This window comes from Physeter macrocephalus, chromosome 21, assembly GCF_002837175.3.
Source record: "Physeter macrocephalus isolate SW-GA chromosome 21, ASM283717v5, whole genome shotgun sequence".
Taxonomy (NCBI): Eukaryota; Metazoa; Chordata; class Mammalia; order Artiodactyla; family Physeteridae; genus Physeter; species Physeter macrocephalus.
Genome location: NC_041234.1, coordinates 29,339,594 through 29,350,443, shown reverse-complemented (window position 1 = coordinate 29,350,443; position 10,850 = coordinate 29,339,594). Strand labels below are relative to the sequence as shown.

At 44.4% G+C, this 10,850-nt stretch overlaps 1 pseudogene; it reads right to left on the bottom strand.

The window, feature by feature from the left end:
- Positions 1 to 1,137: 1,137 nt before the first annotated feature.
- LOC102996531 (leucine-rich repeat-containing protein 37A3-like) lies at positions 1,138 to 2,232 on the bottom strand (annotated as a pseudogene).
- Between the last annotated feature and the right edge of the window lie 8,618 nt (positions 2,233 to 10,850).

Here is a 10,850-nt window from a genome sequence, read left to right as displayed (position 1 = left end):
AGAGCATGGACTTGAGGATATGGGGAGGGGGAAGGGTAAGCTGTGATGAAGTGAGAGAGTGGCATGGACCTATATACACTACCAAACGTAGGGTGGATAGCTAGTGGGAAGCAGCCGCATGGCACAGCGAGATCAGCTAGGTGGTCTGTGACCACCTAGAGAGGTGGGATAGGGAGGGAGGGAGGGTGGGAGACGCAAGAGGGAAGAGATATGTGAATATATGTATATGTATAACTGATTCACTTTGTTGTAAAGCAGAAACTAACACACCATTGTAAAGCAATTATACTCCAATAAAGATGTTAAAAAAAAAAGGCCAGGGGACAAAGATGAGTTGTAGATATAACTGAGTGGTTGAATAATAATAATAGCTAACACTAAAATATATGCTAGGCACTGATAGAAGAGCTTTACATGTATTAACTCATCTAAATCTCCCAATGAGAGTGAAGTCATTGGGTGATTTAAGAGTCATAAGAGTCATCCTATGAGATGACGACTACCATAATCCCTATTTTACAGATGAGGAATTTGAGACATAAAGCTAATAAATGACAGACCTGGGTTCAAACCCAGGTAGTCTGGCTCCGGAATCTCTACTCTTAACCACTTTGTTGTATTATCACCAATGAGATGGGGAGAGGGATATGTTGCTGTAAAGAGGCTGGAGTAAAGATGGGAGAAGAGTAGATGTTAAGGAATTAAATAATGGGGTAAAAAATAGAGAAGGAAAAAATAAGGGCAATTAAAAGTAAATGGCTGGAGGAGAAAGAAAAATAGTAAGAAGGGGAATGAAGATAAAGAATCATTGACAAACAAAAGATGGAAACAGAAAGTCAGTCAATGTGGATTGGGGAGATAAGGAGGACCCAGGAAGACCTGGAGAAAGGCTGCCATGTCAGGCAGGATGCAGAGAACAAATGAGGAAAGGCGATAATTATATGATGGTGAAGGTGCCATTGTAGGCGTTAGGCTCTGGCTCAGGCACTCTGTGGAGCTTCTGCTTTGGGCTGAGACCAACACACGACCGCGTCTCATTTTTGCAGGTACAGAGCTTACATATGCTGATGTTTGTGGTGGCATTCTGTTCTAGCTGCTTCTTTTCTGGGGTATTTTTTACACCAGGAATACGTGTGGTTACTGAGTCGAAGGATAAAGAAATGTCTCAGATGGCCTTGGTTGCTGAGATATGTTAACTCCCAGGTCGACAGGTGGAACTGTGACTTGAGTCAGGTTTGGTTGTGCAAGTGTCATCTCATGGTGTTTTGGAGGGGGAGCTGTAGTCTGCTGTAGGGATGTATAATGTCCAGACTCCATAGTGGGTTCTGGAGTTGTGGTTTACTCTAGGTCCACATGACGAACTGTGACGCTGGATGATGTTGAATGCTGACCTTGATCCTTACTTGGAGTTGGAACTGTCAACTCCTGCTGGAATGGAGATTGAACTACAACGTCCTGAGGTGTCTCTGGAGGCTGAGTTGGGGTCTCCTGCATGATTGGAGAAGGTACAGTCTCCATATTGGATCCTGCAGTAACGGTAAGTTCCACATCCATAGGTTGAATTGTGACTTGAGTCAGGTTTGACTGTGCAAGTGTCACCTCAGGGTGTTTTGGAGGGGGAGCTGTAGTCTGCTGCTGGGCTGTAGAATGTTCAGACTCTGTAGTAGGTTCTGGAGTTGAGGTAAGCTCCAGGTCCAAAGGTTTAACTGTGATACTGGGTGATGTTGGATGCTCAGCATGATCCTGATCTGGTGCTGGAATTGTCACCTTGGGATACAATGGAGACTGAGCTACAACTTCCTTAATGAGCTCTGGAGGCTGAGCTTGGGTCTACTGCATGGTTGGAGAACTTTCAACCTCCATACTGGATTCCAGAGTTAACGTAAGTTCCAGGTCCAAAGGTCGAACTGTGACCTCAGTCAAGGTTGGATGCTGAGCCTGAACTTGCTCTGGATTTGGAAATGTCACCTCGGGGTATGTTGGAGGAACTGCAGTCTGCTGCAGGGCTGCAGAATGTTCAGCCTCCGTTGTAGGTTCTGGAGCTGTGGGAAGCCCCTGGTCCAAAGGTTTAACTGTGACACTGGGCAAGTTAGAATGCTGAGCTTGATCCTGTCCTATTGTTGGAACTGTCATCTTATAATGCAGTGCTACAACCTCCTTAGGTGGCACTGGAGGCTGAGATGGGCCCTCCTGCTCGACTGGAGAAGGTTCTGTCTCTTTAAGGGGTTCCATTGGTAGGTCTGAGAACTCCTGTTAGACTGGAGGAGATTCCATATTCTCAGGGGGCTGTAGAAGCTAAGGAAGGGTCCCTTGAGGGACTGGAAATGGTTCCATCTTTGCAGGGAGCTCTTATGACTGAGCCTGAAGCTCCTGCTGTGTGGGAGAAGGTACCACCTCCTTAGGGGGCTCAGGAAATATGGCTGAGCCCCCCTGGGGACCTGGAGACTGAGCTGGGGTCTCCTCCTGGACTAAAGAATGCTCTCTCCCTCCAGGGGGATCTGGAGTCTGAGTAGGGTCCTCTTGCTGCACTGGAGGAAGTTCAACCTCTTTAGTGGGCTCTAGAGTTAAGACAACGGCCAGATCCATGGGTTTAACTGTGGTATTAGGCAACACTGGATGTTCAAATTCACCTGGACCTAGAGGTGAGAATGTCACTTCATTATGTACTGAAGGTTGAGCTGCAACATCTGTAGAGGCCCCTGGAGGCTGAGTTGGGTGCTGATGCTTGACTGGAGAAGTTCCAACCCACTCAGTGGGCTTTGGATGCTGAGCTGAGCTCTCCTGCTGGCTTGGAGAAGGTTCAGTTTGCTCAGGAAGCTCTTCAGGTTGAGTTGGGGCTCCCTGCTGAACTAGAGAAGGTTTAACATTTTCAGAGGGTGTTGGATGCTGATCTGAAACCCCTTGCTGGACTGACAAAGGTTCCAACTGTTCAGGGGACACTGTAGACTGAACCGAGGTTTCTTGTTGGGGTGAAGAAGTTTCAACCTCATTAGTGAACGCTGGAGTTACAATAAGTGCAAGATCCACAGGTTTAAGAGTGACATCGGGCCGCTGCAGAAGCTGAGCTTGATCCTGACCTAGAGGAGAAACTGTTGTCACATGATGCTCTGGAGAGAAAACTACAGTCACATTAGAGAGCTCTGGAGACTGAATTGGAGAGGATTCAACCTCACCAGGAGACTCTGGATGCTGAGCTGTGGCTTCCTGCTGAGGTGGAGAAGGTACAACCTCAGGATCCTGTGGATGCTGATCTGGAGTCTCCTGCTGGCTTGTGGCAGGTATAACTTTTTCTCCAGGATGCTCTGGATACTGAGCTGGGGTCTCTTCTTTTACTGAAGGTTTATTATGTGTACCGGCTTCTGGAGATTGGGCTGGAGCCTCCTGTTGAACTGGCAAAGGTTCAACCTCCTCAGGTGGCTGTGAAGGCAGCATGGGGGCCTCATGCTGGGTTGTAGAAAATTCTGCATTAGTAAGGGGCACTGAGGGCTGAGCTGAAGGCTTGTGCTGATTTAGAGAAGGTCCCACCTCTGGAGTGGGTTATTTTGTTATGGTAAGCTGCACATCTGCAGGTTTGACAGTTACACTGGATAAGTTTGAATGCTGAGCATGAGGGTGACTTGGAGGTGAAACTGTCATGTCATGATGCTCTGGAGGTTGAGCTGACTGTTCCTGTTGAGTTGGAGAAAGTTCTATCTCCGCTGGAGACAGAGCTGGGGTCTCCTGCTGGGTTGGAGAAGATTCTGCCTCATCAGGGTGCTCTGGAGACTGAGCTGAGGCTTCCTCCTGGGTTGCAGAAGTTTCACCTTCTCCAAAAGACTCTGAAAGCTGAGCTGGGGTCTCCTGCTGGGTTGCTGATTTCACCTCCTCAGGAGGCTCTGTTGGCTCAGAAGGCTGAGTCAGTTGTTCCTGTTCACTTGGAGAAGGCTCAGCTTCCACAAGAGGCTCTGGAGGCTGACCTGTGGGCTCCTGCTGGGTTGGAGAAGGTTCAATTTCCCCAGGAGGCTCAGAAGGCTGAGCTGGTTGCTCCTGCTCCCTTGAAGTCTCAACCTCTCCAGGAGGCTCTGGAGGCTTAGCTGAGGTCTCTTGTTGGGTTGGAGAAGATTCTGTCTCCTCAGGATGCTCAAGAGGTGGAGCCAGGGCCTCCTGCTGAGCTGTAGGAAATTCAGCTTCCGTAGTGGGCTCTGGAGTGATGGTAAGTTCCAAATCCAGAGGTTGAAGTGTAACACTGGGCAAGTTTGAATGAGTGTGATGCTGAACACCAGGTAGAGATGCTACCTCATCACTCACTGGAATTTGAAGTACATACTCAGTAGGGAATCCTGGAGCCTGAGGTGGGGCCTCCTGCTGGACTGGAGAAAGTTCAACCTCTTTAGTGACCAGTTGAGTTATGGTAAGTGCCAGATCCAGAATTTTAACAGTGACATTGTACAAGTTTGACTGCTGAGCTTCATTTAGCCCATGATGTGCTACTGGTTGAACTACAACCTCCTTAAGTGTCTCCAAAGACTGGGCTAAGGCCTCCTGAGGACTTGAAGTTTCTAGTTCCTCAGGGGCCTCTGAAGGCTGAGATGGAGCCTCCTGCTGAAGTGGAGGTGGTTCTACCTCTTCAGTGGGCTCTGGATGCTGAGCCTGGGCCTCTGCCTGGGGTGAAAAAGATTCAACCTTTTCAGGGGTCTGTGGATGCTGAGCAGGGGCCTCCTGCTGAGGTAAAGATTCAGCCTCCTCAGTGAGCTCTGGATGACCAATTTGGGCCTCCTGCTGGGATGGAGAAATTTCAGCTTCCTCAGGGGGCTCTGGAGGTTCATCTGGGCTCCCCAGAAAATCCCTAGGTAGGCTCTCCTCAGGATAAAAGGCATCCATACTGGGATCTAAATAATCACCTTGCAACTGTTGTTCTAGACCCTGAGTGTTTTTTTCAAATTGGCCTATAGTTCCAACAACAACTTTGGCACGCCATTGATGCTGAACTAGATCTTTCTTCAGGTTTGGTTGTGAAAAAATAAACTTCATTGGTTTTGAGCTCTTACTACCTAGAGGTGGAACAAGTATTTCAAATGATTGGTGACCTTCAGCCTGATCTAGACTTATGTGTTTAGTCTTACATTTGTGTCGAGAAGGCAGAACCAAGGGATGATTCTGATTCCAGTCTAGCACTGGAACTGCCTCTGGGAGCTTTTGATGTTGGGTTTGCTAGTTATTCAGATCCTTACGTGGAACAGCAAACTGATCTGGCCCTGTAGGCAGCTCTCTAACCGAATCCGTGTCCGGGTATGGAACCTCAGTCTCAGTCAACTCCTGATGAGGCGGGGCCAACATCTGGACTGGAGGCGAGGACGTCAAGTAATTAAAGCCCCCGGCTTCTGCCAGGGGTGTAAGGGCATGGGGCAATTTGGGAGGGGGGTCTGAGGCGTGTGAAGACCAAGGATCGGTCAGCCGTGGGGGGTTGGGGGTCACCTGGACGGGGCCCAGGGCCCACTCCGGAGGCTGAACTTCCTGGACTAGAAGCCACAGTCGTTGCCATGTGAGGAGGAGCCGTGGGGCGCAGCCGTGACACAGAGGCGCAGCCGCGACATAACATGCGGCGGCTCCCAGGTGCAGTGACCCCGGCCAGTGAGGAGCTGGAGTCACATCCTCCTTCAGAGCCGATCCGAACCATTATGCCAGCGCCGACGTTAGGGCTCACCATTAGCAACCGCGAGCCCCACCCCCGCCTAATGTCCCACCCGTTATTTATGACACCTTTAATTACACCACAGTTATTACGTTCGTGCGGAGATCCAATGCGCGCCACCAGAGTGGGCCTTTTTCCCAGAGTCCCCATGGCGCAAGCCATCCTTCCCCTTGCAAAGGCGACAATTACCTCCTGCCGGGCGCTCTTCCCAACACCTCCCTGACCTTCCTGGCAACAAACAATGAGGCAGGATTTGGGCTGCAGACCCGACTGTCCCCAAACTCCAGCAGCCCATGGGTGGAGGGGAGTTGGGAAGGATGCAGAGCTCCCCAAGGAAACCACAGGACCTGGCATTCTGGGAAATTCAAAAGTGCTAGTCCAGTTCTGGCAATCTGAACTCTTCCTCCTCAAAGCTGAAGTTGGAGAGACATTCTTCCTCCCTTTGGCCACACGGCTGACAAGAAAAGTAGTTGACCTGCAAAATGAGCACCAGTTAGGGTGGCGGGAGGGGAACACACCTTACAATTATTCTAAAATGTTGCCATTTCCTCCAAACTCTCAGTATTCATGTCTCATTATTCATTCACCACTCTGTTATTAGGGGTTACCACTGAATCAGTGATGACTTCAGAACTTCTGTAGGAGGGGTTTGGGGCAGGTGAGCAATTCATTATGGGAAAGAGTCTAAAACCAAGTGAATGGCGCTTTACATTAGTATGGGAAAACTTCCCCCATCCCACCTTGTCTCAACAGAGCCATTAATCTAGAAAAAACTACAGTGTCACTTTTCAGAGGTCTTCCCTGTGTGCACACATGGAGAAGACACTTAGAATGTTAAAGTCAGCATGTTAAGTAATTTTCTTGAAATACTGTAACTAGCACCCAGTTTACTTTCTTCACAGTCCTTTTCATAATCTATTTAATTTTAGTCCTTTTTAATTGTCTGGTACACCTTTAACACCTAAACTCCAAGAGAGAAGGAGCTTCATCTTATTTCCAGTGCCTAGCACATAATGGTTTCTAAATGGAACTGATTCCAAGATTGGCCTCATTTAGGAATGGATCTGTTGTTATAATCAGGTTTCCGAAATCTTTAGTATCAATACGGAATCCTTTCCTCTCACCTTTCACAGGAAGCTAGACTTCTTGAAGCCCAAACATGGATACGTTTGAAGTTTCCTTGACTGATTTAAATTGAATTAAAATAATTATTTTGTACAGGAAAAACTTTCAAAAATTTTACATTTTTCAGAACATAACCACCTTTTCTTTCTCTACTTTCTTCCCTTCAAAACAAACTTTGCAACATTGTTGTGAGTTAAATAATCAGAAATCTAGCCCCAAATTAAGCTCTCAATGACATGAAACACATTTTTTGCTCCTTTTTAATAAAAATCCTATATGCAGTACATTAATGTTTTCTTTTAGAAATTACATTGACAACTTAATCCCTAATTCGAAGCTTCCATATAATTGGTTTACAGAACGGTTCTTTGGCAAAATATTTAACGCAAGATATATATGGGATGCTGAGATCTGGGTAATATACCTTACTTGAAAGCCATGAAGAGTTTTTAAACACTGTAGCATAATCACACTTAAGGCCATAGTTACTTTGTTCCCAAATCCCTGCAATTCTATTTGAGGGGAGTTCTAAAAGGCCTGTGTCTTCTCCTGTGTCCACAACTGTAGACGTACACTGACGGCCCTCAATCCTGCTCTCCAAACTTCAAATAAGGGGCCAGAGACAAGGCTCAGGACTTGGAAAAGTCGTAGAAATACCCTGCCTCAAAAGCAGTTTCAGAGTTTCACATTTTCCTAAGGAAGACAGAGCTGAATAGACATACCAAAGTCTTCCAAATCCTACTGGTTGTTTTGAACTATGGCTACACTGGCTGTGTACCCCTTGAGTTTTATCCCCACATACTTGAATTAAATCCTGTAGTTCCTCTTCGGTTCTATCATCTGTGACCTCTTCACAGGGTCTATACGCCACAGCTATTTTACCACTTTCTGAAATAAAGTTAACAAGGATCAATTCAGAAGTTTTCTTGTTCTAGAACTTCCTGTATACAATGGTAGCACTAAATAATTAGACATTCTTTTCATTTCTAAAAGCAGAAAATAAGAGCATTTTCCTAGAAGTTCCCTCATCTGACACTTCAGTTTTTATCATAATTATTTGTGAAAAAACATATAAGAAGTATCAACTTTGGTTCAAAAACGTTTATGATCTTAGAAATAAGAACTAAGGAATAATGACATAGAAATAAAAGCTGTGGAAACAAAAATGTTCAATCACAATACAATTAAATAGGAAGGCATTAGGTGGGGTCAAAGTGAGTTCAAACCTGGGATAGATACCACTGGACTATAATAGATACTTCATATTAGAAGCAAGGCAAGTGCCTACTCCTTGGGACCAAAATTCTACCAGATACAATGAACAAAGCTTTGAAAACAGAGACAGAGACAGAGAGCATTTGAACACTCTACTGGCAGAAACTGGCCCATGTACCTTTTGGACAATACAGCTTTCCTCAAGGCAAACTAGAGCCACCAGGCTTTTTGGTCGAAGGAGTTTTGAGTACATATAAGGAATACCTTTGCATATTAGGGACAAACAACCCAGACATTTAGTTTGGTTCTTAAAGGTTGTTATCCAGAGTTGACAGCTGATGGAGATTCTGCCTGATGACCAGGGAAATCAAACTTCACTGGAAGGACTGCCCAGGCCGGAAGGCCAAGACCAATCCAGGGTCAACTCTTACAAGCAAATAAGGTCTCTGACAACTTAGCTAGTATTTCTCAGTCTCTAAACCTGCAGGGCTGTGAAGCAGGGGAGCAATTCTGTTCCAGGAATCTAGTAATCATAAACTTTCCTTTGGGCACAGCATGTGACATTCTCACCGCTGTATAATTCGATTGGGAACACAATCAACGCTATTCAATAGCATGACCATTTTCAAGGCTCACAAAAATGTAGCCGATTATTACATAAGAATAATATTCACCCAATATATATATTATCATAGAATGAGTTTGGGAGTGTTTATGTTTGAATGTTTGAAAAAAATATCTGATAAAAATCTTGCAACAAACAAAACACCAGTACTAGAAGTCTTCACGGGCGAATTCTATCAAACATTTAGAGAAGAGCTAACACCTATCCTTCTCAAATTCTTCCAAAATATAGCAGAGGGAGGTACACTCCCAAACTCATTTGATGAGGCCACCATCACCCTGATACCAAAACCAGAAAAAGATGTCACACAAAAAGAAAACTATGGACCAGTATCACTGATGAACATAGATGCAAAAATCCTCAACAAAATACTAGCAAACAGAATCCAGCAGCACATTAAAAGGATCATACACCATGATTAAGTGGGGATTATACCAAGAATGCAAGGATTCTTCAATATACACAAATCAATCAATGTGATACAACATATTAACAAATTGAAGGACAAAAACCATTTGATCATCTCAATAGATGCAGAAAAAGCTTTTCACAAAATTCAACACCCATTGATGATAAAAACTCTCCAGAAAGTAGGCAGAGGGAACTTACCTCAACATAATAAAGGCCATATATGACAAACCCACAGCCAACATCGTTCTCAATGGTGAAAAACTGAAAGCATTTCCTCTAAGGTCGGGAAGAAGACAAGGTTGCCCAGTCTCACCATTATTATTCAACGTACTTTTGGAAGTTTTAGCCACAGCAGTCAGAGAAGAAAAGGAAACAAAAGGGATCCAAATCGGAAAAGAAGAAGTAAAGCTGTCAGCGTTTGCAGATGACATGATACTATACATAGAGAATCCTAAAGATGCTACCAGAAAACTGCTAGAGCTAATCAATGAATCTGGTAAAGTAGCAGGATACAAAATTAATGCACAGAAATCTCTTGCATTCCTATACACTAATGATGAAAAATCTGAAAGAGAAGTTAAAGAAGCACTCCCATTTACCATTGCAACAAAAAGAATAAAATACCTAGGAATAAACCTACCTAAGGAGACAAAAGACCTGTATGCAGAAAACTATAAGACACTGATGACAGAAATTAAAGATGATACAAAGAGATGGAGAGATGTACCATATTCTTAGACTGGAAGAACCAACTTTGTGAAAATGACTCTACTACCCAAAGCAATCTACAGATCCACTGCAATATCTATCAAACTACCAATGGCATTTTTCACAGAACTAGAACAAAAAGTTTCACAATTTGTACGGAAACACAGAAGACCCCGAATAGCCAAAGCAATCTTGAGAAACAAAAATGGAGCTGGAGGAATCAGGCTCCAGCACTTCAGACTACACTACAAAGCTACAGTAATCAAGACAGTATGGTACTGGCATGAAAGCAGTAATATGGATCAATGGAACAGGATAGAAAGCCCAGAGATAAACCCACGCACATATGGTCACCTTAGTTTTGATAAAAGAGACAAGAATATACAATGGAGAAAAGACAGCCTCTTCAATAAGTGGTGCTGGGAAAACTGGACAGCTACATGGAAAAGAATGAAATTAGAACACTTCCTAACACCATATGCAAAAATAAACTGAAAATGGATTAAAGAACTAAATGGAAGGCCAGATACTATAAAACTCTTAGAGGAAAACATAGGCAGAACACTGTATGACATAAATCACAGCAAGATCTTTTTTGACCCACCTCCTAGAGAAATGGAAATAAAAACAAAAGTAAACAAATGGGACCTTCCTTAAAAAACTAAAAATAGAATTACCATATGACCCAGCAATCCCACTACTGGGCATATACCCTGAGAAAACCATAGTTCGAAAATAGTCATGTACCACAATGTTCATTGCAGCACTATTTACAATAGCCAGGATATGGAAGCAACCTAAGTGTCCATCGACAGATGAATGGATAACGAAGATGTGGCACATATATACAATGGAATATTACTCAGCCATAAAAAGAAAGGAAATTGAGTTTTTGTAGTGTGGTGGATGGACCTAGAGTCTGTGATACAGAGTGAAGTAAGTCAGAAAGAGAAAAACAAATATCGTATGCTAACACATATATATGGAATCTAAAAAAAAAAAAAGAATGGTCTGATGAACGTAGGGGCAGGGCAGGAGTAAAGACACAGACGTAGAGAATGGACTTGAAGACACGGGGAGGGGGAAGAGTAAGCT